Source organism: Drosophila eugracilis, unplaced genomic scaffold, assembly GCF_018153835.1.
Source record: "Drosophila eugracilis isolate 14026-0451.02 unplaced genomic scaffold, ASM1815383v1 contig_2169, whole genome shotgun sequence".
Lineage (NCBI taxonomy): Eukaryota > Metazoa > Arthropoda > Insecta > Diptera > Drosophilidae > Drosophila > Drosophila eugracilis.
In genome coordinates, this window is record NW_024573054.1 from 114,777 (window position 1) to 131,984 (window position 17,208).

General features: G+C 39.6%; 1 protein-coding gene across 1 annotated transcript in view; it reads right to left on the reverse strand.

Moving 5' to 3' along the window:
- Window positions 1–17,208, reverse strand: part of LOC121530072 (proton-associated sugar transporter A-like) — a 278,629-nt gene that overhangs the window by 65,472 nt on the left and 195,949 nt on the right. The gene's annotated exons all lie outside the window — the stretch shown is intronic.

Sequence of the window (17,208 nt, forward strand, 5' to 3'; positions counted from 1 at the left end):
GTAATAACAATAACAATTCTAATAAGAACAAAGAAAATGGAAAACAAGCACAGTCAGCTAATGTACAATTTAATAATGGTCATGAAAATAATGGTTTTGCCTTTATGCTGAAAAGAAAAATTAACAAATCACATGCAAGTTCGGTCGGTACTTCCTTCATTTTGGATTCTGGTGCTTCTGATCATATGGTAAATGATAGAAACCTCTTAATTAATTGCACCGAGTTGAACCCACCAATCGAAATCGCCATTGCCAAATGTGATGAATACATACATGCAACAGCTAAGGGTATCATGGAAGTCCAGAGTGAATATCAATCAAAGATAACCCTTGAGAATGTATTGTTCTGCGAGCATATATCTCAGAATTTACTTTCTGTTAAGAAAATGCAAGATGCTGGCATGGAAATTGTATTTTCGGCAGGAGGTGTTAAAGTTTCTAAAAATGGTGAAACTGTTTTTAAAGGTATGTACTCTTATAATGTTCCTTTGATACATTTTAAATTAAGTCAACGGCTACTTACCTAATTAATAGAAGCCCAACTAATACTATGGCTGACAAGACAAAAACCCCTTACGAATTGTGGCAAAATAGAAAACCCATTTTAAAGTATTTAAAAGTGTTCGGCTCTACAGTATACATCCATAACAAAACAAGAAAAAGGAAATTTGATGAAAACTCAATTAAAAGTATTCTGGTCGGCTATGAATCGAATGGGTTCAAGTTGTGGTCTCTGAGAGACAGAAAATTTGTTGTTGCTAGAGATGTAGTTGTGGATGAAGTGAATATGATAGAGTCTAGGGCTGATGGTTCAGTTATCCAGAATGATAGTATGGATAATGAAGGTTGTATCCAGAATGAGAGTATGGATAATGAATGTTGTATCCAGAATGAGAGTATGGATAATGAATGTTGTATCCAGAATGAGAGTATGGGTAATGAATGTGGTATCCAGAATGAGAGTATGGATAATATAAGTTTTTTCCAGAACAAAAGTATATACTCGTACTTTATAGGGTCGGTCAGTCTGAGCTAGCCAAAATATCATCAAAATTAAGAACCGTCTTGGGTGATACCAGCAGAGCTCTGGCTGGTCCCCTAATTTTATTCCTGATAATTGTCACTGTTTGGTAGTGCGTAGTTCTGCTCTGATATGCGTAGTTTCTAGCTCCAATATTTCCTGAGATTTAAGCGATTTTAGTTTTTCTTGATTTGTGGGCATTGGAGTGGGCGTGGCAGGATGCTGTAATACAATTGCTCTACGTAGGGACCCCAAGGATCTTCATGGTAAATCTCAACTTCGTATCTCTTATAGTTCATAAGATCCCAGCGTTCATACAGACAGACGGTCAGACGGACAGACAGACGGACACGGCTCAATCGTCTTCGCTATTCATCCTGATCAAGAATATATATACGAATATAATGAAAGTAATTTTCAGAAGAAAAGTATTGTTAACGAAAAGTCTTTCCAAAATAAAATTATGGAAAGTGTTAACCGATATATCCCGAATGAGAGTACGGATTTGGTAGTCCAGAAAGAAAGTATGGAAAATGTTGATCAAAATAGCCCGAATGATAGTACGGATATTGAAGACCAAAATAAAAATAAGAAAAAAAAACAAAGATAAGCCACTAGTACCTTATAAGCTTTTGAATAATTGTTTGCTATATTCTCAAACTTTTTTTAATGACATACCCAATACTTACAATGACTTAAAAGATAGAGACGACAGGCTAAAATGGGAACAAGCGATTAAAGAAGAGTTAGATGCTCATTTTATTAATGAAACTTGGACTCTTGTTGAGAAACCTAATAATAAAAACATTACAAACTGTAGATGGGTTTTTACAATAAAGAAAGATGAGTCGGGTAACCCTATCAAATATAAAGCTAGACTTGTTGCTTGTGGTTACTCACAACAATATTTGATTGATTATGACGAAACCTTTGCACCAGTAGCCAAGATAACTAGTTTCCGCTTTATTTTAGCCTTATCAAATCAATACGATCTTAAGATACACCAAATGGATGTAAAGACAGCGTTTTTAAATGGACATATAGAAGATGAAATTTATATGTCCTTTCCCCAAGGTCTAGATTGTAAAAACAACAAAGTCTGTAAATTAAATAAATCAATTTACGGTCTTAAACAAGCTGCCAGATGTTGGTATAATACGTTTGAGAAAATAGTAACAGCAGCTGGGTTTGTTAGTTGTGCTGTGGATCATTGCATTTATTTTCTTGATAAAGGAGACATAAATAAAAATATATATCTGTTATTATATGTGGATGATCTGGTCATAGCCACCTCAAATTTAGATACGATGTCCAGATTTAAGGACTATTTAAAAGGTAAACTTAGAATGACTGACTTGGGTAAAATCAAATATTTTATTGGGATAAAAATAAATAAATGTGAAGGTAAACTTGAATTAAGTCAAACTGCTTACATTAATAACGTCTTAAATAAATTTGGTATGAATGAATGTAATCCAGTTGGCACTCCACTTCCGAATAAACTAAATTATGAAGCCTTGAATCTAGATGAAACTTATAACGCACCATGTCGAGAGGTCATTGGATGTTTGATGTACATAATGCTCTGTACCCGACCTGACTTAAGTACAGCCATTGGTATATTAAGTAGATATACAGTCAAGAATAATAAGGAACTATGGCAATGTCTTAAAAGGGTCATGAGATATCTGAAAGGTACTGTCAATTTGAGCTTATGTTTTATAAAAAGTGTTAATAACACAAATGTTTTTACTGGGTATGTGGATTCAGATAGGGCTGGTAGCGAGAACGATAGAAAGAGTACTACTGGTTATGCATTTAAAATGTTCGATTCATGCCTTATTTGCTGGAATACAAAAAAAAAAAAAAAAAAAAAAAAAAATATTCTGTTGCAGCTTTATCAACTGAGGCCGAGTATATGGCATTATTTGAGGCAACAAGAGAGGCTATGTGGCTAAAGTCTTTAGCGCAAAATATAAAATTGCAATGTAATAAACCTATAAAGATTTTCGAGGACAACCAAGGTTGTATAAGCATTGCTAATAATCCCACATGCCACAAGAGAACGAAACATATTGATATTAAATACCATTTTTCTAGGGAACAAGTTGAACAAAAACTAATAACTATTGAGTATCTTCCTACAGAAAACCAACTGGCAGATATTTTGACGAAGCCCTTGCCTGGACCCCGATTCATCGCATTAAGAGATCAAATGGGTCTTAACTGATGTGGAGTTGGATTTGTATATTACAAATCTCCTTGCTTTGAATATATATATAATATTCATACATTCAAAAATTAATAATAATAATGAATATTTTTTTGTTTTCTTATTTATTTAAAAAACAGCTTATTTCACTTTATTCACATATGAGAAATTAATAGTTAATATATTGTATTTTCCTAATTTAATTAATAATTACTACGTTAATATTGTAATACATTCAATTTAAGTTTTATTGGTCTGGTTGGGTTTTTTCTGGGTTTCCCCAACCCCTTGCAACAAATGTTGGACTAATTTTTGTAATACTCCCCAGAGTGCTCGACTTATCAAAATAGAAGTTTAATCATTATATTTAGTTTATATTAAAGTATAATCTCTGTTTATTTTGAGGAGGTGTGTAAGAATATCCCTATTAAATGAGATGTGCAAAATAAACATAGCTTGTGCGATAAATAATCGCATGGTTGCACTCTCTCATATTTGAGTTTCGATATGTCTACATGAGCTTACCATCTCTAGTTTTTTCTGCCCTTTTTTGATTTGAGAACGAAACAGATAAGTCGAGCTATAAAATCTATATTAAATTAACAATATAAAAACCATAAAATCAAACGTGTCGTGTTTTGCATTGGGCTGGATTTCAACAAATTTAAACCAATCAGTTTCAATTTCAGAATTCATTAAATTGTCATATTTGTAAAAAAAAATTATTAAATGATAGAGTTAGGGATCATTGTCACTTAACAGGTTTATTTAGGGGTGCAGATTATTCTAAATGTAACTTTGAGTATAGGCTATCCAAATTCATACCAGTGATTTGTCATAATTTTTATACCCGTTACTCGTAGAGTAAAAGGGTATACTAGATTCGTTGAAAAGTATGTAACAGATAGAAGGAAGCTTTTGCGACCCTATAAAGTATATATATTCTTGATCAGGATCAATAGCGAAGTCGATTGAGCCATGTCCGTCTGTCCGTCCGTCCGTCCGTCCGTCCGTCCGTCCGTCCGTCCGTCCGTCCGTCCGTCCGTCCGTCCGTCCGTATGAACGCTGAGATCTCAGGAACTATAGCAGATACAAAGTTGAGATTAAGCATGAAGATTCTTGAGGTCCCGGGACAGCGCAAGTTTATTACAGCATCCTGCCACGCCCACTCTAACGCCCACAAATCGCCAAAAACTAAAATTGCTGAAATCTCAGGAACTATTGCAGTTAGAAAGTTGAAATTCAAAAAGTATAATCTTTAAATGGCAGCGCATCTTATAGTGGTACTACTATCCGGCCACACCCACCCATACGCCCACAAGGCTCAAAAGACGGTTTTCGGATTTTCTAGAAAAGCTGATATCTCGGTAACTATAAAAGATAGAAAGTTTGGATTTAGCATGTAGGTTTTTATGATGCTCCCAATGCAAATTGTTTTCTTCCGATCAAGCCACGCCCACTCTAACGCCCACAAAACCCGAAAAACCAAAAATGCAAAAATCTCAAAAACTATACGAGCTACACAATTTTGCTTAGGAGCACGTATTAAGGAGATGCCTCTGTAACTTGCCACAAAATTGCACACAACGCCCACAAACCGCGGAAAACTGTGGCGTCTATAATATTATTATGAATGCCTTCGTTTGACCTTGTGTAACTTATTTCTGTTAATACCTATCGATTTACCAAAGATTTTTCAAATCGGAACATTATTTCGCTATTTATAAAGAAATTAAGGTTATAAGGCCTCACATGGCCAGTGACGTCACTATAAGCATACTCAACATACTTCCTCTGACAATAGGTGGCGCCTTGTGAATTTCCACTAGCAAAATTATATTTTAAAATTTTGTAAAACAGTAACGGGTATCTTATAGTCGCGGCACCCGACTATAGCGTTTCCTCTTGTTCTAAATATGATTGTCATTTATTTATTGAAGACTTGGCTAAAAATCCTGGTAGTATAAATGCAATCCCAGTAAAGAAAGAAAAATATATTTCGGTATCCAAAAAACATCAAATGGAAACAATTTCGAAATTCGATTTCTTGACACATTCAGATTTATGCCATCAGATACTCTTGCTTCTAACATAATTGATGATCAGTTAAATACAGTAAAAACATTTTTTCAAAATGAAATAGATTTAGGCTTATGCGTAAAAAGGGTCTCTTTCCATATGAATGTTTAGATTCAGCTAGTCGACTTGAGGAAACTTCCCTACCATCAAAAGCAGCATTCTATAGTAACTTGACAGAAAAGGATCGCTCTTAAGATGATTATGAACACGCACACCATGTCTGGTCACAATTTTCCTGTTCAAGTCTAAAGGATTATCTAGAGTTGTATTTAAAAACTGATGTTTTCTATTGACAGATATATTTGAAAATTTTAGAAAAATATGTTTACAAATTTATTTATTAGACCCTGCTACAACAACAGTACTATCTTCAGCGGCCATGTTAAAGACCACAAATATTCAACTAGAGTTATTAGTAGATATCGATATGTATAGATTTAATCAAAAGAGCATTCGAGGGGGCTTAGTACAATGTTGCCATAGATATACAAAGGCAAATAACAAATACCTAACAGATTATGATCCAACAAAGGGATCATCCTTTTTAATGTATTTGGACATATACGAGTATATAAACAATTTATATGGTTGCGCAATATCACAACCTCTTCCATATATAGGGTTTGAATGGTTGTCCCTTAATGACTTAAAATAGTGAGTATGGATATTTTTTCGAAGTAGACCGAATTTACCCCTTCATAATACACATAATAGTCTTCCTTTTTGTCCGTCAAATAGTTTTGAATTTAAAGAGGATACAGTTCAAAAATTAATAGCTGACCTCCGGAGCAAAAAAAATTATGTAATCCTTTATACAAATTTGCAGCTATTCATACAAAATGGGTTAATATTAAAATAGATTCATAGAGGGGTTCGCTTTTTAAAAAAACCTTGGCTAAAGACATATATTGACTTAAACACTTAACACAGACAGAATGCTAATAATCAATTTGAAAACGATTTTTTTAAATGAATGAACAACTCGGTCTATGGGAAAGCTATGGAAAATCCTGATGTAGAGGTTAAATTGGTTACTACATGGGAGTCTACATATGTTCATAAAGTCGGTAAAAAAAAAAAACAATGTGCAAAACAATTAATTTTAAAATTTCATTTTCATAGTGCAACTAAAATAAATGACGAATTCTATGCCATCCAAATGAGTAGATAGAAAATGCTGGTTCTGGCACAGATTTATGGGCTATTAAGCTGTCACATTAGTGATAGAAACATAGTTTCCCCCACCCCGAAACCCAATATCGGTCGTCTCCTGTGATTAGGATTCCCCTTCACCACCCCGCAGGCCCTTTTAGTCAGTATGGATTCTGGCACAGAAATCATAAACCCATAAATTATAGTTTTTAAAATCAGTGCACGTGTTCAAAGATGTAATAAAATGTAACGATATGGGGAGAACCGATATACGTTCATGGACGCACCATAATAAAATTGTAAAGTGCACAGTCAAGTATAAGTCAATGTTTCAAGTGGTTTATTCAAATTTCAGAATTTTTAGATTTCAGTAAGTAAGGAGAAAAGGGATAAAAGTAACGTTGCAGTAATTGTTTTCTGAGAACATGTTTCTAAGATATTTCTAGTAGCTAGAACATAGGACATAGGCTGATTATAATACATCAGTTTTATGTTTAGCTGAATTGATTTTAAAATTTTAAAAACTTATATGCACGGATACTCGGTATGTATGTGTGCGCCTGAGTCAGGTATTCTATAAGATCCTCCCTCCATTGGTTTTCTGAAAGACATGACCCTTTGCTATCTCTTGGGCGAGTCCACCTGGGAACTCACCCCTACCCTCAAGTGTGCTCTCGGGTCTGCTTGTGCGCGGATCTGCAAACTCACCCCAAACCTCAAGTGTGTGCTGATATCTGTTTGTGCGCGGAGGTGTGGAAATTTATTTTTAAGCGTTTTAATGAAAAGTTGCAGTTTTTAACTTACAATCGTATAAAGCGTACTATTGGAAAGGGTTTGAAAAATGCTTTCCAATGACACCAAACACACCAAACGTAATGTAATGATCTTGGACTCCTATGACCTATACCCGAAATATAGAAATTGGAGAGCATTTTGTGTGAATTCTCTGGATCTGAGCGGAAAAGTCTCCAAGCTACCGGAAATACACAAGCGAACTCTAGAGTTTACCCAATACAGCAAGCAGCTTGAGGTTCCTTTCGTCGTGTACGCCGAATTTGAATGTGAATTGGAGCCCAGAAATATTGAAGTAATCCATATAAGCTCTTATACCTATAGCTTATGCTTAGTATATAATATTAAGTGAGCCTTTGATTCTAAGCTAGATGAATTTGTAATAAAAACAGGTAGTAACGCAGGATCAAATTTTGTAGACTCTCTTCAACAATTTTAAACCAATCATAATGACTCCTATAGACGAGTTTAAATTTCATGATTCATTAAATTGTCATATTTGTAAAAAAAATATTATTTAATGATAGAGTTAGGGATCTAAATGTAACTTGGAGTATAGATTATATAAATTATACCGGTGTTTTTCTATATTCTGAATTCTCTGGATCTGCGGATGCGGCTCTAAAACATAAGACTGTTATTATATAATATTAAGTGTGCCTTTGATTCTATGCTAGATGAATCTGTAATAAAAACAGTTAGTAACGCAGGATCAAATTTTTTAGACTCTCTTGTACAATTTTAAACCAATCATAATGACTCCTGAAAACGAGTTTTAATTTTAGGATTCATTAAATAGACATTTTTTTTAAAAATAATAATAATTTATAGAGTTAGGGATCATTGCCATCAAACAGGTTTATTTAGGGGTGCAGCTCATTCTAAATGTCTCTTGGAGTATAGACTATGTAAATTATACCAGTGTTTTCCTATATTCTGAATTCTCTGGATCTGCGGATGCTGATCTAAGACATAAGACTGTTATTATATAATATTAAGTGCGCCTTTGAATCTAAGCTAGATGAATTTGTAATAAAAACAGGTAGTAACGCAGGATCAAATTTTGTAGACCCACTTGTACAATTTTAAACCAATCAAAATGACTCCTGAAGACGAGTTGGAATTTCAGGATTCATTAAATTGTCATAATTGTAAAAAAATATTATTAAGTGAAAGAGTTAGGGATCTAAATGTAACTTGGAGTATAGACTATGTAAATTATACCAGTGTTTTTCCAAATTTTTCCTAAATATTTAGGGAGGGTGTATATTGAGACCCCCAATTACCGAAATGTTTGCTTTTTTTAGGGTAGTAGTGGGCACTTGGGGAAAACGGAGTAAATTTCGAACGTAATGCAATGATCTTGAACTCCTATCACCTCTACCCGAAATATAGGAATTGGGAAGCATTTTGTCTGAATTCTCTGGATCTGCAGATGCTGCTCTAAGACATAAGGCTGGTATTATATAATATTAATTGTGCCTTTGAATCTAAGCTAGATAAAATTGTAATAAAAACAGGTTGTCGTCTTGTGAAGTGTGGAGTTGCCTTGAACGGCTCCCCCCACGCGTAGGTCCAAAGAAAGGTGAACTTCAAAGGCCTATGGCTATGGCGTACGGAACGTTTTATTCCCAGTGTGCCCTACTATTCACAAGACAGTCAAAAGGCACTTTTCGGCGGCATTCACATAACCGCGGTTAATAAGCCCGTGCTTCAATGGGCCAAAAATCGGATAACTTAAAAAATACTAAATTTCTTATTAATACTGACTTAACTATCGATAACAATGTTTTGACCGTCGACACTCCCGACCTTGTGAAGACCCGCTTCACTCAAATCTAAAACTGCTAGTTTAGAGACGGGCCGCAACATTGTCCAAGATAGTCCATTATCATTTACGCGCACAGTGGCGCGTCTGACGACTCCATCAGCTCCGCTGTATACCTCCTCCACGATGCCCTTGCGCCACTCTCGTCTGGGCAAGGCAGGATCGCAGACGAAGACCATATCGCCCTGGCGGATGGGCTCCGTTCTTCGGCACCACTTCTCGCGGCGCACATGCGTAGGTAGGTACTCCATGACCCACCTCCTCCAGAAGCGGTCCCGCACCATGCGGGCAATCCTCCACTGCTTTCGCGTTGAACCCTCCTTGGGCCGCTCCACATCCCATCCGGGCGTATCCGGGAGGTTAGCTGCTCCCTTGAGCAGGTCGTTTGGCGTTAACGGCGCCTCTTTGTCCGCATCCAGTGGCATGTGGGTGAGCGGACGCGAATTGACTTTGTTTTCCGCCTCTATTAGGAGACTCTCCAAAACATGGTCCCTCGGCGCGACTTCCTTTAGGGTATGGCGCAGCACTCGCTTGACGCACTGAACCATCCGCTCCAATACTCCGCCCTCAGACGGGTTGGATGGGCAATTAAAGACCCATTCAATGCTCCTGCTGGATAACTCACTCTGTATCCTTTCCGTCTCGAACACGTCTCCAAATCGCCTGGCCTCCCTGTCAGCTCCCACGAAGTTCTTGCCGTTGTCACTCCGCTGTTTACGTACTGGTCCTCTACGGCAGACGAAGTTCCTGATCGCTATTATACAGGAATCCGTTGACAGGTCATGCGCCAGCTCCAGATGAATCGCCCTTGTCGTCAAGCATGTGAACAAGGCGACTCAACGCTTCTCTCTGTGACGAGCAACAGTCACCAGCAGTGGCCCAAAGTAGTCTAGTCCTGTGTACTTGAATGGCCATCCTCCAGCTTCCAAGCGATCCTCTGGAAGGGGTCCCATTATCGGCGGCATCGGCCGGGTCCTTTGTAGCTTGCCTTCGTTGCACGACGAGATTACCTCCTTCAGCGCTCGTCTTATCTTCGTGACCCAGAATCTCGTCCGGATCTGGGCAATCGTCGCATCCACGTTTTGATGCTTCATCTGGGCGTGGTAGTGTCTTACTACTATCTCCGTAAGACTGTGCCTGTGTGACAGTATCACAGGTCTCCTCGCATTGTACGGCATAGACAGCGCGGCATCGACTCTGCCATAAACTCGCAGAACTTCATATTTGTCCACGTAAGGCGCCAGACTTCGAATCTCGCTCGATTTGGCGACGTCCTTTCCGCGTTCCGCCGACCTCATCTCGTCGGGAAACGACTCCAATTGGGCCTGCCTGATTAACGAAGCACGAAGCTAACCAGCACGTTGCCATTCTTGTACGATTGACTTGCGTCCACGAAAACGTGTAGCTCGATGGTCCAAGCTGCTCCACGACCAAAATAGTGGCGAGGACATCGGAACTGTCCCACGGCGTCCATCTCTCTGCACCAGGCAGCAAAGGCTCTGCCTATCTCCTCCGGCAGCGGTTCGTCCCACGGGATCTTCTGCCTCCAGATCTCCCGCAGCAACAGCTTCGCTGTAATCATCAGGCAGCACAGGAACCCCAATGGGTTGAACGTTGACATCAGCAGGCTCAAAAACTCCCTCTTTGTTGGGACTTGCTCTCAACTTATGACGCTTTCTGGCACTCGAAGATACTCCTCGGTGAATCTGAAGTCATCCGTTGCTACCTGCCAACGCATTCCAAGGATTTTCTGCTCAGACTCACCCCATCCGACGCTCTTGACTTGTCCGGGTGGTCCCAACGCCTCTTCCACGATGGGTGAGCTGGATAAGAACTGGCATAGCTCGAATCCAGCCACAGCGTGTATCTCCTTCACTCGGGTAGATACCTCAATAGCTTCGCTCTCCGTATCGAAACTATCCACGTAGTCATCGACGTAATAGTGGTCGATGATGGCCTTGACTGCCCTCGGATCTGAATCCCGAAACTTCAGGGCATTCACCGTCTTGACGTAGAGCGCAGTGCTCGGCGAGCAGGCTGCTCCAAACGTCATTAAGTTCATTTCGTATATATCCGGCTCTCGATCGTCGTTGCCATCTCTCCAGAGGAACCGTTGGGAACATCGATCCTCGGGTCGGATCAGCACTTGGTGGAACATCTCCTTGATGTCCCCGCACACTCCGACTGCTCCTTCTCTGAAATGGAAGAGCACAGCTGGCAAGGGCTTGTAGTGCTGTGTCCCCTTGTCCAGCGCCGAATTGAGTGAGATTCCTCCAACCTTGGCTGCAGCATCGAACACAAGCCGGACCTTACCGGGCTTGTTTGGGTTTTCCACACCAAAATGTGGCAAATACCATAGCTTCTCGCTCTTCACCGCGACCTCATCCGGCTGCAGCTTCCTTGCATATCCTTTGGAAAGGTAATCCTTGATGACACGGTCGTATTCCAGAGCGAACTGCCCGTTGCGCTTCAACTTCTTCTCGACGTTGATCAGCCGTCTGTGCGCCATCTCGTAGCTCCGTGGCAGCACAGCGTGGTCCTTCCAGAGCAATCCCGTCTGGTAGCGGCACCCCACTTTCACCGTGGTGTCCTCGAGGAACCTTTGGGCCCGCGCGTCGTCGCTGGCTGCGACCGGTGGCGCGAGCTTTACACCAAAGCTTTCCATGTCGAAGTAGTCCTCCACCATCTTTTCCATCGTGTCGTCCATTGTCACGGCTAGAAGGCAGGACCTCGGTGACGGCGTAGTTGACTGTCCACTTACTGGCCCGAACACAACTCACCCAAGCTCGGTTACGGCCGCATACGGTCCCTCTCTGGCAAACCGCCTCGTCCTAAGTGGCAATCCCAGATTACCATGGTCCAGTCCGATTAGCAACTTCGGCACCACGTTGCTGTAGGGCTTCATCGGCAGTCGCGAATCCCTTTGCACGACCTGGACATCTCGTCGACTTAACGTTTGCATCGGCAGACTCAAGTTTGAAACGGCGTACACGTTCCTCAACGGGTGACGAGTGGGTTTCCCAGCTCCACTTATCTCCAGACTCACCACGTTGGTAGGCTCCCTGCTGGCTCTTCCTCCAAACCATTGGATGTTCAGCTGTCGATGTTCGCCTTGCAATCCCAGATCCTCGATCATCGTGACGGAGGATCCTTCATTTAATAGCGCGTATGTGTCCACCTGGCTCCGTACAGCGTTACTGGCAGTATTCGGAAAGTCGGCCTCCATCGACGTCAATATTTAAATTCGTCTGCACGGGCGCCTCCGATGGCTGAGGGGCCCTTCGCGTGTAGAACTGGACGCCTCGGCTCCTTTCCCTCGACGTCCAAAATCGTACACACGATGTTTGCGTGGGAAAGGGCTCGATCGATGCAGCGTGCCTGGCCCAATCCACTCGTTTGCTGGTGGGAAGCTTTGCCACAAGCTCCTCCATGAGGGTGGGGTTTCCCAGATGTTGCTTCGCCTTCACCGACTGCAAGAAGGCCGTGAGGTTACTCACTCTAGTTGCGAAGGGAACGATCCTCGCCAGGTTCTGCTCCCTAATCGGCGGCACCTCTCGCACGCTGTTCAGCTGGCTGCGTATAAGCTGCTACGGTCGTCCAAACCTAAAGCGCAACTGCTCCATTGCGGCTCTGACGTTCGCAGGGTGAATCAGCAGCGACTTCACTGTCTCGCGTGCTTCATCTTTCAGCGCCTTCAACAGCCTCTGGTTGTTCTCCAGGTCCGTGCAATTGTACGCTTAGGTCGTCTCCACAAATACACAATTAAAGATGGGCCAATCCTCGGGCTGCCCTCCAAATATAGGCAAGTCCGGGAGCCTCCTTGGCCCATTCGCTCCTTGGGTTCCAATCGGTGTCATCGAGGCGTAGGATCCCACGAATATCGATGCAGTTGCCACGTTGTGTATGCTCCCGCCCGTTAGCACGAATCCATGCGCTGTCTGCGCAGCACTTGTAGCACACAGCGGGTTGCTAGTCGTTAGTAACGGTGGTCCACTCCAAGATAGCGGCAGCGTGAAGGTCCCACCTGTCGCACCGAAACTGCTATTTGGGACCGGCCCGACCCCGTTAGTTTGGGCCTCACCGTTCGATGTGGCGGTTAATGTGGCGGCTAATGGCGGTCCGCTCCACGATGGCGGCCGCTCCGCGCCATTGGCGCCATTTGCGCTTGGGCCAACTGCGATTGGCGCGCAATTGGCGGTGCTCGTTGTGTTCATGGCTCTAACCTGCTTCAGTTCATTCTCCAACGCCGTGATCCTATCCAAAAGGTACGCCGTGGGTGGCTGGCCCACCTCCGGCTCTGAGTTCGCAGCTGCTGTTACAGTACTCCTTGGTTGGGACGCTACTGTAGTCGCTGTAGTGGCTGGACGAGAAATGGCCGCCGCCGTGGTTATGTTAACCCCAGGCCGGTTTTCTGCTGCACTACTCGCTGGAACCGTTCAGCCGGGAACTCCTCCTGGAGGAATGCTGCATCTGCAAATAAATATGGTCCAAATATGGCGCTGCCCTAGCGCTCCAAAATGGCGGACCTGTGCCGCCTGGCTGCTGCCGCTGATGCTCGGCGCTCCTTGCGCCTCCTGACCGCTGGTGCTTGGCGCTCTTTGCGCTTCCTAACCTGACGCTGGCTGCGTCTCCTGAACTGACGCCGGCTGCGTTTCCGTGTCGCTGCCTGCGACTCCGTCCGTACTCAGTGTTTGGCGCTCCTTGCGCTGGCTGCGACTCCTCTGCTGGTATGGGAATTGCGCTCCGTGCGCTCCTGGCAACTCTCTAGCTGGTCGTCAAGCCGTCCTCCAGCGCAAGTTGCCTTTGCAGTCTCCCTAGGACTGCGAATAAAAGATGTCGTCTTGTGAAGTGCGGAGTTGCCTTAAACGGCTCCCCCCACGCGTAGGTCCAAAGAAAGGTGAACTTCAAAGGCCTATGGCTATGGCGTACGGAACGTTTTATTCCCAGTGTGCCCTACTATTCACAAGACAGTCAAATGACACTTTTCGGCGGCATTCACATAACCGCGGTTAATAATCCCGTACTTCAATGGGCCAAAAATCGGATAACTTAACTATCGATAACAATGTTTTGACCGTCGACACAGGTAGTAACGCAGGATCAAATTTTGTAAACTCTCTTGTACAATTTTAAACCAATCATATTGAAGACGATTTTTAATTTCAGGGTTCATTAAATTGTCATATTTGTAAAAAATATTATTAAATGATAGAGTTAGGGATCATTGCCATTTAACAGGTTAATTTAGGGGTGCAGCTCATTCTAAATGTAACGTGGAGTATAGACTATGTAAATTTATACCATTTTTTTCCATAATTTTTCTAAGTATGATTGTCATTTATTTATTAAAGACTTGGCTAAAATTCCTGATAGTATTAATGCAATCCCAGTAAATAAAGAAGAATATATTTCGGTGTCCAAAACCATAAAACATCAAATGGAAACAATTTCGAAATTCGATTTCTTGACACATTCAGATTTATGCCATAAATTTTAGATTTAATTGCTTCTAATTTAATTGATGATCAGTTAAATACAGTAAAAACATTTTTTAAAAATGAAATAGAATTCAAATGCGTAAAAAGGGTATCTTTCCATATGAATATTTAGGTTCAGCTTGTCGACTTGAGGAATCTTTCCTACCATCAAGAGCAGCATTCTATAGTAACTTGACAGAAAAGGAATGCTCTCAAGATGATTATGAACACGCACATAATGTTTGGTCACAATTTTCTTGTTCAAGTCTAAAGGATTATCTAGAGTTGTATTTAAAAACTGATGTTTTTATATTGACTGATATATTTGAAAATTTTAGAAAAAAATGTTGAAAAATTTATTCATTGCGCCCTCAGTTGCTCAGTTTTTACTACACCAGGTCTATCTTGGGCAGCTATGTTAAAAACCACAAATATTCAACTTGAGTTATTAGTAGATAATAGCATTCGAGGGGGCTTCGTACAATGTTGTCATAGATATACAACGGCAAATAACAAATACTTAACATAAAGATAAAGATGATAAAGTTAAAAAAATAATAGCTGACCTCGGGAACAAAAAAATTATGTAATCCATTATAGAAATTTGCAGCATACAAAATACATAAACAAAAAATTTGCATACAAAATGGGTTAATATTAAAAAAGATTCATAGAGGGGTTCGCTTATTACAAAAACCTTGGCTAAAGACGTATATTGACTCAAATACTTTACATACACAGAACGCCAAGAATGAATTTGAAAAAGATTTTTTTAAATTAATGAACAACTAGGTCTATGGGAAAACTATGGAAAATCCTGAAAAACGTGTAGAGGTTATATTGGTAACTACATGGGAGTCTACAGATGTTCATAAGCTCGGTCGAAAAAAACATTGTGCTAAAAATTTAATTTTAAAATTCAATTTTATTAGTACAACTAAAATAAATGACGAGTTCTATACAATCCAAATGAAAAAACTTTCTGTGGTATTTGATAAGCCAATGTAATTGGATTTTGCTGTATTGGACTTATCATAGTGGAAAATGTATCATTTTCATTGTCAATACATGAAACCCAAATTTCAAGAAAATTGAGTTTTAAATTACATGGATACAGACTCATTTATCTATACTATAAAAACTGATGATTTTTATAAGGATATTCGTGGTGATATTGAATCAAAATTTGTTACATCCGATTATTCAGATAGAAGAATCGATTTATATAATTTTGAAAAAGTTAATAAAAAGAGGTTAGGATATTTTAAATATGAATTGAATGGAAAACTAATGAGTGAATTTTTAGGTCTATGCTCAAAAGTTTATAGTTATAAACTAGATGAAGTTGAAAACCCTTATAATAAAGCAAAAAGTGTGAGTTCCAGAAATTTAACTATGGATCATTATAAAAATGTATTACTCACTGGAACTCCACTATATTGTAGTAGGACAATGTTTAGATCAAGGGCACACAAAATATATACAAATACGGTATATAAGAATGTGCTTTGTGCTATAATAGTAAAAGAAAACGTAAACATTATGAAACAGAGTTTGCAATGTTAAATCGCGATGATCATGGTACTTTATCAAGAAAACATAAAAGGTTAATAGAAAAGGACATTGTGGATAGTACTAGTAGTAGAACTTGAAAATATATTCTTGAGAGATATAATAAATGGGAGAAATACAGATGTCAATACATTAAATTAACATTAGAGATAAGCAAGTAATCATAGAACAAGAATTATTTTATAAGTCAATTGAATTGGAAATGTTTTATTTTGATCGAGATTGTGGTATATATAAGTAAAACAAAAATAATTTGTAAAAAACATATAATATTTTATTAAAATTGTTAGTATACACATTATAAACTTGTACATTTATATGTATGTAAATATATTTATTAAATTTAATTATGTGTTAAAATTTATATATATATTTGTACTATAAAATTTCATCTTTATTCACCCAGCTGGCTTCGTCCTTTGGAAAGCCAAGCCATTCTACCAAAACTTTATCACCTCTTCGCATTAAAATTTTCTCAACTAGAAATGTGATCGGGAATTCAGTCTTTTTGAGTTCTTCTTTATAAAACCCACCCTGACTCGGATTACCTTTATAATTTTCAAGTAGGTATGTTTTGGGAAATGTATTGTTGACTTTTCTAATTTTAAAGATTTCTGTTGTATAATTCGGTGTATACCCTTTTTCAAACACATGTTTATACTTGCTGATACGAACGTGATCGCCATTTCGTGGTTTACTCTCAACATATATCTTTATGTGATTATATGAGTCTTGTAATATTTGTTTTTCATTAGGTGTGTTGACACTGATTGGGCTCATTTTTATGGTTCTATGTACCCTATTATTGTAATCAAATATCAAAATTTTGTAAATATATCCACTTATATTTCCCATTGAAACTAATCTCACGCCACATTGACTCTTTGAGTGTTCTATATAACGAAACTCAGTTCAATCGACATTGGGTTCAAAGAAAAACGTGAAAATTGTTAGTTGTTGTTTAGCAGTTGTTTATTTGTTGTTTAGCAGTTGTTTTTGTTGTTTAGCAGTTGTTTGTGTTGTTTAGCAGTTGTTTTTTTTTGTTGTTTAGTAGTTATTTTTTATTGTTTGGTAG